Source organism: Euprymna scolopes, chromosome 3, assembly GCF_053919585.1.
Source record: "Euprymna scolopes isolate OS-2025 chromosome 3, ASM5391958v1, whole genome shotgun sequence".
Classification (NCBI taxonomy): Eukaryota; Metazoa; Mollusca; class Cephalopoda; order Sepiida; family Sepiolidae; genus Euprymna; species Euprymna scolopes.
The window spans coordinates 144606689-144621712 of NC_136484.1; the positions used below are offsets into that span (position 1 = coordinate 144606689).

Below are 15024 nucleotides of genomic sequence, written 5' to 3' on the forward strand. Positions count from 1 at the left end.
GCTTGACCTTTAACCAGCTCCCATTTCCCTCCTCTCGGGAGCTGGTCCCCATTTTCCCTTCCCCTTCCCTTGACTCCTCACATTAAAAATTGGCCTTGTGCCTAATTTGCTCGGTGGGGGAGCAAATAAATACAACAGGCCGCCAGGCCGCTTGCCCGCGCGCCCTCCGGGGCCCGGGTGACATGATCAAAGTGTAGTATCTGTTCCGGCAGATACTGCAAGCTATGACTTGCTATGACTAGCAAAGACCAGATGTGGGGGCAACCCCACATGCTTGACCTTTAACCAGCTCCCATTTCCCTCCTCTCGGGAGCTGGTCCCCATTTTCCCTTCCCCCTCCCTTGACTCCTCACAATAAAAATTGGCCTTGTGCCTAATTTGCTCGGTGGGGGAGCAAATAAATACAACAGGCCGCCAGGCCGCTTGCCCGCGCGCCCTCCGGGGCCCGGGTGACATGATCAAAGTGTAGTATCTGTTCCGGCAGATACTGCAAGCTATGACTTGCTATGACTAGCAAAGACCAGATGTGGGGGCAACCCCACATGCCTGACCATTAACCAGCTCCCATTTCCCACCTCTCGGGAGCTGGTCCCCTTTTTCCCTTCCCCCTCCCTTCACTCCTCACATTAAAAATCGGCCTTGTGCCTAATTTGCTCGGTGGGGGAGCAAATAAACACCATCTGTTCCGGCAGATGCTGCACTTAAGATAATTTGTACCAGTCAATAGAGGGGAAACCCTCTATACTGGGACAATTATTATTTTTGGTAACCAGAGTGCCCCCTTTTTGCCTATTTTTAGGGGAGCTGGTTTTTACCTCACATTAAAAACGGCCTTGTGCCTAATTTGCTCAGTGGGGGAGCAAATAAATACCATCTGTTCCGACAAATACTGCAAGCTATGACTAGCTAGGACTAGCTATGACTAGCAAAGACCAGATGTGGGGGCAACCCCACATGCTTGACCTTTAACCAGCTCCCATTTCCCTCCTCTCGGGAGCTGGTCCCCATTTTCCCTTCCCCCTCCCTGGACTCCTCACATTAAAAATCGGCCTTGTGCCTAATTTGCTCGGTGGGGGAGCAAATAAATACAACAGGCCGCCAGGCCGCTTGCCCGCGCGCCCTCCGGGGCCCGGGTGACATGATCAAAGTGTAGTATCTGTTCCGACAGATACTGCAAGCTATGACTAGCTAGGACTAGCTATGACTAGCAAAGACCAGATGTGGGGGCAACCCCACATACTTGACCCTTAACCAGCTCCCATTTCCCTCCTCTCGGGAGCTGGTCCCCTTTTTTCCCTTCCCCCTCCCTTGACTCCTCACAATAAAAATTGGCCTTGTGCCTAATTTGCTCGGTGGGGGAGCAAATAAATACAACAGGCCGACAGGCCGCTTGCCCGCGCGCCCTCCGGGGCCCGGGTGACATGATCAAAGTGTGGTGTCTGTTCCGGCAGATGCTGCAAGCTATGACTAGCTAGGACTAGCTATGACTAGCAAAGACCAGATGTGGGGGCAACCCCACATGCTTGACCCTTAACCAGCTCCCATTTCCCTCCTCTCGGGAGCTGGTCCCCATTTTCCCTTCCCCCTCCCTGGACTCCTCACATTAAAAATTGGCCTTGTGCCTAATTTGCTCGGTGGGGGAGCAAATAAATACAACAGGCCGCCAGGCCGCTTGCCCGCGCGCCCTCCGGGGCCCGGGTGACATGATCAAAGTGTAGTATCTGTTCCGGCAGATACTGCAAGCTATGACTTGCTATGACTAGCAAAGACCAGATGTGGGGGCAACCCCACATGCTTGACCTTTAACCAGCTCCCATTTCCCTCCTCTCGGGAGCTGGTCCCCATTTTCCCTTCCCCTTCCCTTGACTCCTCACATTAAAAATTGGCCTTGTGCCTAATTTGCTCGGTGGGGGAGCAAATAAATACAACAGGCCGCCAGGCCGCTTGCCCGCGCGCCCTCCGGGGCCCGGGTGACATGATCAAAGTGTAGTATCTGTTCCGGCAGATACTGCAAGCTATGACTTGCTATGACTAGCAAAGACCAGATGTGGGGGCAACCCCACATGCTTGACCTTTAACCAGCTCCCATTTCCCTCCTCTCGGGAGCTGGTCCCCATTTTCCCTTCCCCCTCCCTTGACTCCTCACAATAAAAATTGGCCTTGTGCCTAATTTGCTCGGTGGGGGAGCAAATAAATACAACAGGCCGCCAGGCCGCTTGCCCGCGCGCCCTCCGGGGCCCGGGTGACATGATCAAAGTGTAGTATCTGTTCCGGCAGATACTGCAAGCTATGACTTGCTATGACTAGCAAAGACCAGATGTGGGGGCAACCCCACATGCCTGGCCATTAACCAGCTCCCATTTCCCACCTCTCGGGAGCTGGTCCCCTTTTTCCCTTCCCCCTCCCTTCACTCCTCACATTAAAAATCGGCCTTGTGCCTAATTTGCTCGGTGGGGGAGCAAATAAACACCATCTGTTCCGGCAGATGCTGCACTTAAGATAATTTGTACCAGTCAATAGAGGGGAAACCCTCTATACTGGGACAATTATTATTTTTGGTAACCAGAGTGCCCCCTTTTTGCCTACTTTTAGGGGAGCTGGTTTTTACCTCACATTAAAAACGGCCTTGTGCCTAATTTGCTCAGTGGGGGAGCAAATAAATACCATCTGTTCCGACAAATACTGCAAGCTATGACTAGCTAGGACTAGCTATGACTAGCAAAGACCAGATGTGGGGGCAACCCCACATGCTTGACCTTTAACCAGCTCCCATTTCCCTCCTCTCGGGAGCTGGTCCCCATTTTCCCTTCCCCCTCCCTGGACTCCTCACATTAAAAATCGGCCTTGTGCCTAATTTGCTCGGTGGGGGAGCAAATAAATACAACAGGCCGCCAGGCCGCTTGCCCGCGCGCCCTCCGGGGCCCGGGTGACATGATCAAAGTGTAGTATCTGTTCCGACAGATACTGCAAGCTATGACTAGCTAGGACTAGCTATGACTAGCAAAGACCAGATGTGGGGGCAACCCCACATACATGACCCTTAACCAGCTCCCATTTCCCTCCTCTCGGGAGCTGGTCCCCTTTTTTCCCTTCCCCCTCCCTTGACTCCTCACAATAAAAATTGGCCTTGTGCCTAATTTGCTCGGTGGGGGAGCAAATAAATACAACAGGCCGACAGGCCGCTTGCCCGCGCGCCCTCCGGGGCCCGGGTGACATGATCAAAGTGTGGTGTCTGTTCCGGCAGATGCTGCAAGCTATGACTAGCTAGGACTAGCTATGACTAGCAAAGACCAGATGTGGGGGCAACCCCACATGCTTGACCTTTAACCAGCTCCTATTTCCCTCCTCTCGGGAGCTGGTCCCCATTTTCCCTTCCCCCTCCCTGGACTCCTCACATTAAAAATCGGCCTTGTGCCTAATTTGCTCGGTGGGGGAGCAAATAAATACAACAGGCCGCCAGGCCGCTTGCCCGCGCGCCCTCCGGGGCCCGGGTGACATGATCAAAGTGTAGTATCTGTTCCGGCAGATACTGCAAGCTATGACTTGCTATGACTAGCAAAGACCAGATGTGGGGGCAACCCCACATGCTTGACCTTTAACCAGCTCCCATTTCCCTCCTCTCGGGAGCTGGTCCCCATTTTCCCTTCCCCTTCCCTTGACTCCTCACATTAAAAATTGGCCTTGTGCCTAATTTGCTCGGTGGGGGAGCAAATAAATACAACAGGCCGCCAGGCCGCTTGCCCGCGCGCCCTCCGGGGCCCGGGTGACATGATCAAAGTGTAGTATCTGTTCCGGCAGATACTGCAAGCTATGACTTGCTATGACTAGCAAAGACCAGATGTGGGGGCAACCCCACATGCTTGACCATTAACCAGCTCCCATTTCCCACCTCTCGGGAGCTGGTCCCCTTTTTCCCTTCCCCCTCCCTTCACTCCTCACATTAAAAATCGGCCTTGTGCCTAATTTGCTCGGTGGGGGAGCAAATAAATACAACAGGCCGACAGGCCGCTTGCCCGCGCGCCCTCCGGGGCCCGGGTGACATGATCAAAGTGTGGTGTCTGTTCCGGCAGATGCTGCAAGCTATGACTAGCTAGGACTAGCTATGACTAGCAAAGACCAGATGTGGGGGCAACCCCACATGCTTGACCTTTAACCAGCTCCTATTTCCCTCCTCTCGGGAGCTGGTCCCCATTTTCCCTTCCCCCTCCCTGGACTCCTCACATTAAAAATCGGCCTTGTGCCTAATTTGCTCGGTGGGGGAGCAAATAAATACAACAGGCCGCCAGGCCGCTTGCCCGCGCGCCCTCCGGGGCCCGGGTGACATGATCAAAGTGTAGTATCTGTTCCGGCAGATACTGCAAGCTATGACTTGCTATGACTAGCAAAGACCAGATGTGGGGGCAACCCCACATGCTTGACCTTTAACCAGCTCCCATTTCCCTCCTCTCGGGAGCTGGTCCCCATTTTCCCTTCCCCCTCCCTTGACTCCTCACAATAAAAATTGGCCTTGTGCCTAATTTGCTCGGTGGGGGAGCAAATAAATACAACAGGCCGCCAGGCCGCTTGCCCGCGCGCCCTCCGGGGCCCGGGTGACATGATCAAAGTGTAGTATCTGTTCCGGCAGATACTGCAAGCTATGACTTGCTATGACTAGCAAAGACCAGATGTGGGGGCAACCCCACATGCCTGACCATTAACCAGCTCCCATTTCCCACCTCTCGGGAGCTGGTCCCCTTTTTCCCTTCCCCCTCCCTTCACTCCTCACATTAAAAATCGGCCTTGTGCCTAATTTGCTCGGTGGGGGAGCAAATAAACACCATCTGTTCCGGCAGATGCTGCACTTAAGATAATTTGTACCAGTCAATAGAGGGGAAACCCTCTATACTGGGACAATTATTATTTTTGGTAACAAGAGTGCCCCCTTTTTGCCTACTTTTAGGGGAGCTGGTTTTTACCTCACATTAAAAACGGCCTTGTGCCTAATTTGCTCAGTGGGGGAGCAAATAAATACCATCTGTTCCGACAGATACTGCAAGCTATGACTAGCTAGGACTAGCTATGACTAGCAAAGACCAGATGTGGGGGCAACCCCACATGCTTGACCTTTAACCAGCTCCCATTTCCCTCCTCTCGGGAGCTGGTCCCCATTTTCCCTTCCCCCTCCCTGGACTCCTCACATTAAAAATCGGCCTTGTGCCTAATTTGCTCGGTGGGGGAGCAAATAAATACAACAGGCCGCCAGGCCGCTTGCCCGCGCGCCCTCCGGGGCCCGGGTGACATGATCAAAGTGTAGTATCTGTTCCGGCAGATACTGCAAGCTATGACTTGCTATGATTAGCAAAGACCAGATGTGGGGGCAACCCCACATGCCTGACCATTAACCAGCTCCCATTTCCCACCTCTCGGGAGCTGGTCCCCTTTTTCCCTTCCCCCTCCCTTCACTCCTCACATTAAAAATCGGCCTTGTGCCTAATTTGCTCGGTGGGGGAGCAAATAAACACCATCTGTTCCGGCAGATGCTGCACTTAAGATAATTTGTACCAGTCAATAGAGGGGAAACCCTCTATACTGGGACAATTATTATTTTTGGTAACCAGAGTGCCCCCTTTTTGCCTACTTTTAGGGGAGCTGGTTTTTACCTCACATTAAAAACGGCCTTGTGCCTAATTTGCTCAGTGGGGGAGCAAATAAATACCATCTGTTCCGACAGATACTGCAAGCTATGACTAGCTAGGACTAGCTATGACTAGCAAAGACCAGATGTGGGGGCAACCCCACATGCTTGACCTTTAACCAGCTCCCATTTCCCTCCTCTCGGGAACTGGTCCCCATTTTCCCTTCCCCCTCCCTTGACTCCTCACATTCAAAATTGGCCTTGTGCCTAATTTGCTCGGTGGGGGAGCAAATAAATACAACAGGCCGCCAGGCCGCTTGCCCGCGCGCCCTCCGGGGCCCGGGTGACATGATCAAAGTGTAGTATCTGTTCCGGCAGATACTGCAAGCTATGACTTGCTATGACTAGCAAAGACCAGATGTGGGGGCAACCCCACATGCCTGACCATTAACCAGCTCCCATTTCCCACCTCTCGGGAGCTGGTCCCCTTTTTCCCTTCCCCCTCCCTTCACTCCTCACATTAAAAATCGGCCTTGTGCCTAATTTGCTCGGTGGGGGAGCAAATAAACACCATCTGTTCCGGCAGATGCTGCACTTAAGATAATTTGTACCAGTCAATAGAGGGGAAACCCTCTATACTGGGACAATTATTATTTTTGGTAACCAGAGTGCCCCCTTTTTGCCTACTTTTAGGGGAGCTGGTTTTTACCTCACATTAAAAACGGCCTTGTGCCTAATTTGCTCAGTGGGGGAGCAAATAAATACCATCTGTTCCGACAGATACTGCAAGCTATGACTAGCTAGGACTAGCTATGACTAGCAAAGACCAGATGTGGGGGCAACCCCACATGCTTGACCTTTAACCAGCTCCCATTTCCCTCCTCTCGGGAGCTGGTCCCCATTTTCCCTTCCCCCTCCCTGGACTCCTCACATTAAAAATCGGCCTTGTGCCTAATTTGCTCGGTGGGGGAGCAAATAAATACAACAGGCCGCCAGGCCGCTTGCCCGCGCGCCCTCCGGGGCCCGGGTGACATGATCAAAGTGTAGTATCTGTTCCGGCAGATACTGCAAGCTATGACTTGCTATGATTAGCAAAGACCAGATGTGGGGGCAACCCCACATGCCTGACCATTAACCAGCTCCCATTTCCCACCTCTCGGGAGCTGGTCCCCTTTTTCCCTTCCCCCTCCCTTCACTCCTCACATTAAAAATCGGCCTTGTGCCTAATTTGCTCGGTGGGGGAGCAAATAAACACCATCTGTTCCGGCAGATGCTGCACTTAAGATAATTTGTACCAGTCAATAGAGGGGAAACCCTCTATACTGGGACAATTATTATTTTTGGTAACCAGAGTGCCCCCTTTTTGCCTACTTTTAGGGGAGCTGGTTTTTACCTCACATTAAAAACGGCCTTGTGCCTAATTTGCTCAGTGGGGGAGCAAATAAATACCATCTGTTCCGACAGATACTGCAAGCTATGACTAGCTAGGACTAGCTATGACTAACAAAGACCAGATGTGGGGGCAACCCCACATGCTTGACCTTTAACCAGCTCCCATTTCCCTCCTCTCGGGAACTGGTCCCCATTTTCCCTTCCCCCTCCCTTGACTCCTCACATTCAAAATTGGCCTTGTGCCTAATTTGCTCGGTGGGGGAGCAAATAAATACAACAGGCCGCCAGGCCGCTTGCCCGCGCGCCCTCCGGGGCCCGGGTGACATGATCAAAGTGTAGTATCTGTTCCGGCAGATACTGCAAGCTATGACTTGCTATGACTAGCAAAGACCAGATGTGGGGGCAACCCCACATGCCTGACCATTAACCAGCTCCCATTTCCCACCTCTCGGGAGCTGGTCCCCTTTTTCCCTTCCCCCTCCCTTCACTCCTCACATTAAAAATCGGCCTTGTGCCTAATTTGCTCGGTGGGGGAGCAAATAAACACCATCTGTTCCGGCAGATGCTGCACTTAAGATAATTTGTACCAGTCAATAGAGGGGAAACCCTCTATACTGGGACAATTATTATTTTTGGTAACCAGAGTGCCCCCTTTTTGCCTACTTTTAGGGGAGCTGGTTTTTACCTCACATTAAAAACGGCCTTGTGCCTAATTTGCTCAGTGGGGGAGCAAATAAATACCATTTGTTCCGACAGATACTGCAAGCTATGACTAGCTAGGACTAGCTATGACTAGCAAAGACCAGATGTGGGGGCAACCCCACATGCTTGACCTTTAACCAGCTCCCATTTCCCTCCTCTCGGGAACTGGTCCCCATTTTCCCTTCCCCCTCCCTTGACTCCTCACATTCAAAATTGGCCTTGTGCCTAATTTGCTCGGTGGGGGAGCAAATAAATACAACAGGCCGCCAGGCCGCTTGCCCGCGCGCCCTCCGGGGCCCGGGTGACATGATCAAAGTTTAGTATCTGTCCCGGCAGATACTGCAAGCAAAGACCATATGTGGGGGCAACTCCACATATAAGACCTTGGTCAATGTAGGGGCAACCCTTCATACCAATTGTCACTATCCAGCTCCCCTACTCCCCGGGGAGTTGGTCCCCATTTCCCCTTCACGCCTCACTTTAAAAATCGGCCTTGTGCCTAATTTGCTCGGTGGGGGAGCAAATAAATACCATCTGTTCCGACAGATACTGCAAGCTATGACTAGCTAGGACTAGCTATGACTAGCAAAGACCAGATGTGGGGGCAACCCCACATGCTTGACCTTTAACCTGCTCCCATTTCCCTCCTCTCGGGAGCTGGTCCCCATTTTCCCTTCCCCCTCCCTGGACTCCTCACATTAAAAATCGGCCTTGTGCCTAATTTGCTCGGTGGGGGAGCAAATAAATACAACAGGCCGCCAGGCCGCTTGCCGCGCGCCCTCCGGGGCCCGGGTGACATGATCAAGGTGTAGTATCTGTTCCGGCAGATGCTGCAAGCTATGACTAGCAAAGACCAGATGTGGGGGCAACCCCACATGCTTGACCTTTAACCAGCTCCCATTTCCCTCCTCTCGGGAGCTGGTCCCCTTTTTCCCTTCCCCTTCCCTTGACTCCTCACATTAAAAATTGGCCTTGTGCCTAATTTGCTCGGTGGGGGAGCAAATAAATACAACAGGCCGCCAGGCCGCTTGCCCGCGCGCCCTCCGGGGCCCGGGTGACATGATCAAAGTGTAGTATCTGTTCCGGCAGATACTGCAAGCTATGACTTGCTATGACTAGCAAAGACCAGATGTGGGGGCAACCCCACATGCCTGACCATTAACCAGCTCCCATTTCCCACCTCTCGGGAGCTGGTCCCCTTTTTCCCTTCCCCCTCCCTGGACTCCTCACATTAAAAATCGGCCTTGTGCCTAATTTGCTCGGTGGGGGAGCAAATAAATACAACAGGCCGCCAGGCCGCTTGCCGCGCGCCCTCCGGGGCCCGGGTGACATGATCAAGGTGTAGTATCTGTTCCGGCAGATGCTGCAAGCTATGACTAGCAAAGACCAGATGTGGGGGCAACCCCACATGCTTGACCTTTAACCAGCTCCCATTTCCCTCCTCTCGGGAGCTGGTCCCCATTTTCCCTTCCCCTTCCCTTGACTCCTCACATTAAAAATTGGCCTTGTGCCTAATTTGCTCGGTGGGGGAGCAAATAAATACAACAGGCCGCCAGGCCGCTTGCCGCGCGCCCTCCGGGGCCCGGGTGACATGATCAAGGTGTAGTATCTGTTCCGGCAGATGCTGCAAGCTATGACTAGCAAAGACCAGATGTGGGGGCAACCCCACATGCTTGACCTTTAACCAGCTCCCATTTCCCTCCTCTCGGGAGCTGGTCCCCTTTTTCCCTTCCCCTTCCCTTGACTCCTCAAAATAAAAATTGGCCTTGTGCCTAATTTGCTCGGTGGGGAAGCAAATAAATACAACAGGCCGACAGGCCGCTTGCCCGCGCGCCCTCCGGGGCCCGGGTGACATGATCAAGGTGTAGTGTCTGTTCCGACAGATACTGCAAGCTATAACTAGCTAGGACTAGCTATGACTAGCAAAGACCAGATGTGGGGGCAACCCCACATGCTTGACCTTTAACCAGCTCCCATTTCCCTCCTCTCGGGAACTGGTCCCCATTTTCCCTTCCCCCTCCCTTGACTCCTCACATTCAAAATTGGCCTTGTGCCTAATTTGCTCGGTGGGGGAGCAAATAAATACAACAGGCCGCCAGGCCGCTTGCCCGCGCGCCCTCCGGGGCCCGGGTGACATGATCAAAGTGTAGTATCTGTTCCGGCAGATACTGCAAGCTATGACTTGCTATGACTAGCAAAGACCAGATGTGGGGGCAACCCCACATGCCTGACCATTAACCAGCTCCCATTTCCCACCTCTCGGGAGCTGGTCCCCTTTTTTCCTTCCCCCTCCCTTCACTCCTCACATTAAAAATCGGCCTTGTGCCTAATTTGCTCGGTGGGGGAGCAAATAAACACCATCTGTTCCGGCAGATGCTGCACTTAAGATAATTTGTACCAGTCAATAGAGGGGAAACCCTCTATACTGGGACAATTATTATTTTTGGTAACCAGAGTGCCCCCTTTTTGCCTACTTTTAGGGGAGCTGGTTTTTACCTCACATTAAAAACGGCCTTGTGCCTAATTTGCTCAGTGGGGGAGCAAATAAATACCATCTGTTCCGACAGATACTGCAAGCTATGACTAGCTAGGACTAGCTATGACTAGCAAAGACCAGATGTGGGGGCAACCCCACATGCTTGACCTTTAACCAGCTCCCATTTCCCTCCTCTCGGGAACTGGTCCCCATTTTCCCTTCCCCCTCCCTTGACTCCTCACATTCAAAATTGGCCTTGTGCCTAATTTGCTCGGTGGGGGAGCAAATAAATACAACAGGCCGCCAGGCCGCTTGCCCGCGCGCCCTCCGGGGCCCGGGTGACATGATCAAAGTGTAGTATCTGTTCCGGCAGATACTGCAAGCTATGACTTGCTATGACTAGCAAAGACCAGATGTGGGGGCAACCCCACATGCCTGACCATTAACCAGCTCCCATTTCCCACCTCTCGGGAGCTGGTCCCCTTTTTCCCTTCCCCCTCCCTTCACTCCTCACATTAAAAATCGGCCTTGTGCCTAATTTGCTCGGTGGGGGAGCAAATAAACACCATCTGTTCCGGCAGATGCTGCACTTAAGATAATTTGTACCAGTCAATAGAGGGGAAACCCTCTATACTGGGACAATTATTATTTTTGGTAACCAGAGTGCCCCCTTTTTGCCTACTTTTAGGGGAGCTGGTTTTTACCTCACATTAAAAACGGCCTTGTGCCTAATTTGCTCAGTGGGGGAGCAAATAAATACCATTTGTTCCGACAGATACTGCAAGCTATGACTAGCTAGGACTAGCTATGACTAGCAAAGACCAGATGTGGGGGCAACCCCACATGCTTGACCTTTAACCAGCTCCCATTTCCCTCCTCTCGGGAACTGGTCCCCATTTTCCCTTCCCCCTCCCTTGACTCCTCACATTCAAAATTGGCCTTGTGCCTAATTTGCTCGGTGGGGGAGCAAATAAATACAACAGGCCGCCAGGCCGCTTGCCCGCGCGCCCTCCGGGGCCCGGGTGACATGATCAAAGTTTAGTATCTGTCCCGGCAGATACTGCAAGCAAAGACCATATGTGGGGGCAACTCCACATATAAGACCTTGGTCAATGTAGGGGCAACCCTTCATACCAATTGTCACTATCCAGCTCCCCTACTCCCCGGGGAGTTGGTCCCCATTTCCCCTTCACGCCTCACTTTAAAAATCGGCCTTGTGCCTAATTTGCTCGGTGGGGGAGCAAATAAATACCATCTGTTCCGACAGATACTGCAAGCTATGACTAGCTAGGACTAGCTATGACTAGCAAAGACCAGATGTGGGGGCAACCCCACATGCTTGACCTTTAACCTGCTCCCATTTCCCTCCTCTCGGGAGCTGGTCCCCATTTTCCCTTCCCCCTCCCTGGACTCCTCACATTAAAAATCGGCCTTGTGCCTAATTTGCTCGGTGGGGGAGCAAATAAATACAACAGGCCGCCAGGCCGCTTGCCGCGCGCCCTCCGGGGCCCGGGTGACATGATCAAGGTGTAGTATCTGTTCCGGCAGATGCTGCAAGCTATGACTAGCAAAGACCAGATGTGGGGGCAACCCCACATGCTTGACCTTTAACCAGCTCCCATTTCCCTCCTCTCGGGAGCTGGTCCCCATTTTCCCTTCCCCTTCCCTTGACTCCTCACATTAAAAATTGGCCTTGTGCCTAATTTGCTCGGTGGGGGAGCAAATAAATACAACAGGCCGCCAGGCCGCTTGCCCGCGCGCCCTCCGGGGCCCGGGTGACATGATCAAAGTGTAGTATCTGTTCCGGCAGATACTGCAAGCTATGACTTGCTATGACTAGCAAAGACCAGATGTGGGGGCAACCCCACATGCCTGACCATTAACCAGCTCCCATTTCCCACCTCTCGGGAGCTGGTCCTCTTTTTCCCTTCCCCCTCCCTGGACTCCTCACATTAAAAATCGGCCTTGTGCCTAATTTGCTCGGTGGGGGAGCAAATAAATACAACAGGCCGCCAGGCCGCTTGCCGCGCGCCCTCCGGGGCCCGGGTGACATGATGAAGGTGTAGTATCTGTTCCGGCAGATGCTGCAAGCTATGACTAGCAAAGACCAGATGTGGGGGCAACCCCACATGCTTGACCTTTAACCAGCTCCCATTTCCCTCCTCTCGGGAGCTGGTCCCCATTTTCCCTTCCCCTTCCCTTGACTCCTCACATTAAAAATTGGCCTTGTGCCTAATTTGCTCGGTGGGGGAGCAAATAAATACAACAGGCCGCCAGGCCGCTTGCCGCGCGCCCTCCGGGGCCCGGGTGACATGATCAAGGTGTAGTATCTGTTCCGGCAGATGCTGCAAGCTATGACTAGCAAAGACCAGATGTGGGGGCAACCCCACATGCTTGACCTTTAACCAGCTCCCATTTCCCTCCTCTCGGGAGCTGGTCCCCTTTTTCCCTTCCCCCTCCCTTGACTCCTCAAAATAAAAATTGGCCTTGTGCCTAATTTGCTCGGTGGGGAAGCAAATAAATACAACAGGCCGACAGGCCGCTTGCCCGCGCGCCCTCCGGGGCCCGGGTGACATGATCAAGGTGTAGTGTCTGTTCCGACAGATACTGCAAGCTATAACTAGCTAGGACTAGCTATGACTAGCAAAGACCAGATGTGGGGGCAACCCCACATGCTTGACCTTTAACCAGCTCCCATTTCCCTCCTCTCGGGAGTTGGTCCCCTTTTTCCCTTCCCCCTCCCTTCACTCCTCACATTAAAAATTGGCCTTGTGCCTATTTTGCTTGGTGGGGGAGCAAATAAATATAACAGGCCGATAGGCCGCTTGCCCGCGCGCGCCCTCCTGGGCCCAGGTGACAAGACCAAGGTGTGGCATCTGATCCGACAGATACTGCAAAGCTATGACTAGCAAAGACCAGCTATGACTAGCAAAGACCATATGTGGGGGTCACCCAACATATCTGACCTTGGTCACTGAAGGGGCAACCCTTCATACCAACAGTTTCTAATCCAGCTCCCATTTCCCACCTCTCAGGAGCTGGTCCCCCCTTTCCCTCTCCCCCTCCCTCCATCTCCACATTAAAAAACAGCCTTGTGCCTAATTTGCTCAGTGGGGAAGCAAATAAATATCACAGGCCGACAGGCCGCCCCACCCGCTTCGGTGGCACGGGGGAAAAGATCAAAGTGTAGTATCTGCTCCGGCAGATCCTGCAAGCAAAGACTAGCTATGACTAGCAAAGACAATATGTGGGGGTAACCCCGCATATCTGAACTTGGTCAATGTAGGGATCACCCTACAGACCACAGTTACTATCCAGCTCCCATTTCCCACCTCTCGGGAGCTGGATCCCCCTTTCCCTCACCCCTCCCTCTCTCTCCTCATTAAAAAACGGCCTTGTGCCTAATTTGCTCAGTGGGGAAGCAAATAAATACAACAGCCCAACAGGCCGCTTGCCTGCGCGCACTCCAGGGCCCAGGTGACAAGATCAAAGTGTAGTATCTGTTCCGGCAGATACTGCAAGCTATGACTAGCTATGACTAGCAAAGACCAGATGTGGGGGCAACCCCACATGCCTGACCATTAACCAGCTCCCATTTCCCACCTCTCGGGAGCTGGTCCCCTTTTTCCCTTCCCCCTCCCTTGACTCCTCACATTAAAAATTGGCCTTGTGCCTAATTTGCTCGGTGGGGGAGCAAATAAATACCATCTGTTCTGACAGATACTGCAAGCTATGACTTGCAAAGACCAGATGTGGAGGCAACCCCACATGTCTGACCTTTAACCAGCTCCCATTTTCCCACCTCTCGGGAGCTGTTCGCCTTTTTCCCTTCCATCTCCCTTCACTCCTCACATTAAAAATTGGCCTTGTGTCTAATTTGCTCGGTGGGGGAGCAAATAAATCAAACAGGCCGACAGGCCGTTTGCCCGTGCGCCCTCTGGGGCCCGGGTGACAAGATTCACTTTGTCGTATCTGTTCCGGCAGATATTGCAAGCTATGACTAGCTATGACTAGCAAAGACCAGATGTGGGGGCAACCCCACATGCCTGACCTTTAACCAGCTCCCATCTCCCTCCTCTCGGGAGCTGGTCCCCTTTTTCCCTTCCCCCTCCCTTCACTCCTCACATTAAAAATTGGCCTTGTACCTAATTTGCTCGGTGAGGGAGCAAATAAATCCAACAGGCCGAAAGGCCCCCCCCCGCTTCGGCGGTACGGGGGACAAGATCAAAGTGTAGTATCTGTTCCGACAGATGCTGCAAGCAAAGACTAGCTATGACTAGCAAAGACCATATGTGGCGGTAACCCCACATGTCTGACCTTGGTCACTGAAGGGGCAACCCTTCATACCAACAGTTTCTAATCCAACTCCCATTTCCCACCTCTCTGGAGCTGGTCCCCCCTTTCCCTCCCCCCTCCCACTATCTCAACATTAAAAAACGGCCTTGTGCCTAATTTGCTCAGTGGGGAAGCAAATAAATCCAACAGGCCAAAAGGCCCCCCCGCGCTTCGGCGGCACGGGGGACAAGATCAAAGTGTAGTATCTGTTCCGACAGATGCTGCAAGCTATGACTAGCAAAGACCATATGTGGGGGTAACCCCACATATCTGACCTTGGTCACTGAAGGGGCAACCCTTCATACCAACCGTTACTATCCAGCTCCCATTTCCCACCTCTCGGGAGCTGGTCCCCCCTTTCCCTCCCCTCTCCCTCTATCTCCACATTAAAAAACGGCCTTGTGCCTAATTTGCTCAGTGGGGAAGCAAATAAATCCAACAGGCCAAAAGCCAGACCCCCCCACTTCGGCGGCACCGCGGGGGGGGGGGACAAGATCAAAGTGTA

General features: G+C 52.9%; 1 protein-coding gene across 1 annotated transcript in view; it reads right to left on the minus strand.

Annotated features, from left to right (window-relative positions):
• Positions 1–15024, minus strand: part of LOC145262702 (transcription elongation factor A N-terminal and central domain-containing protein 2-like) — a 624264-nt gene that overhangs the window by 73305 nt on the left and 535935 nt on the right. The window lies entirely within an intron of this gene.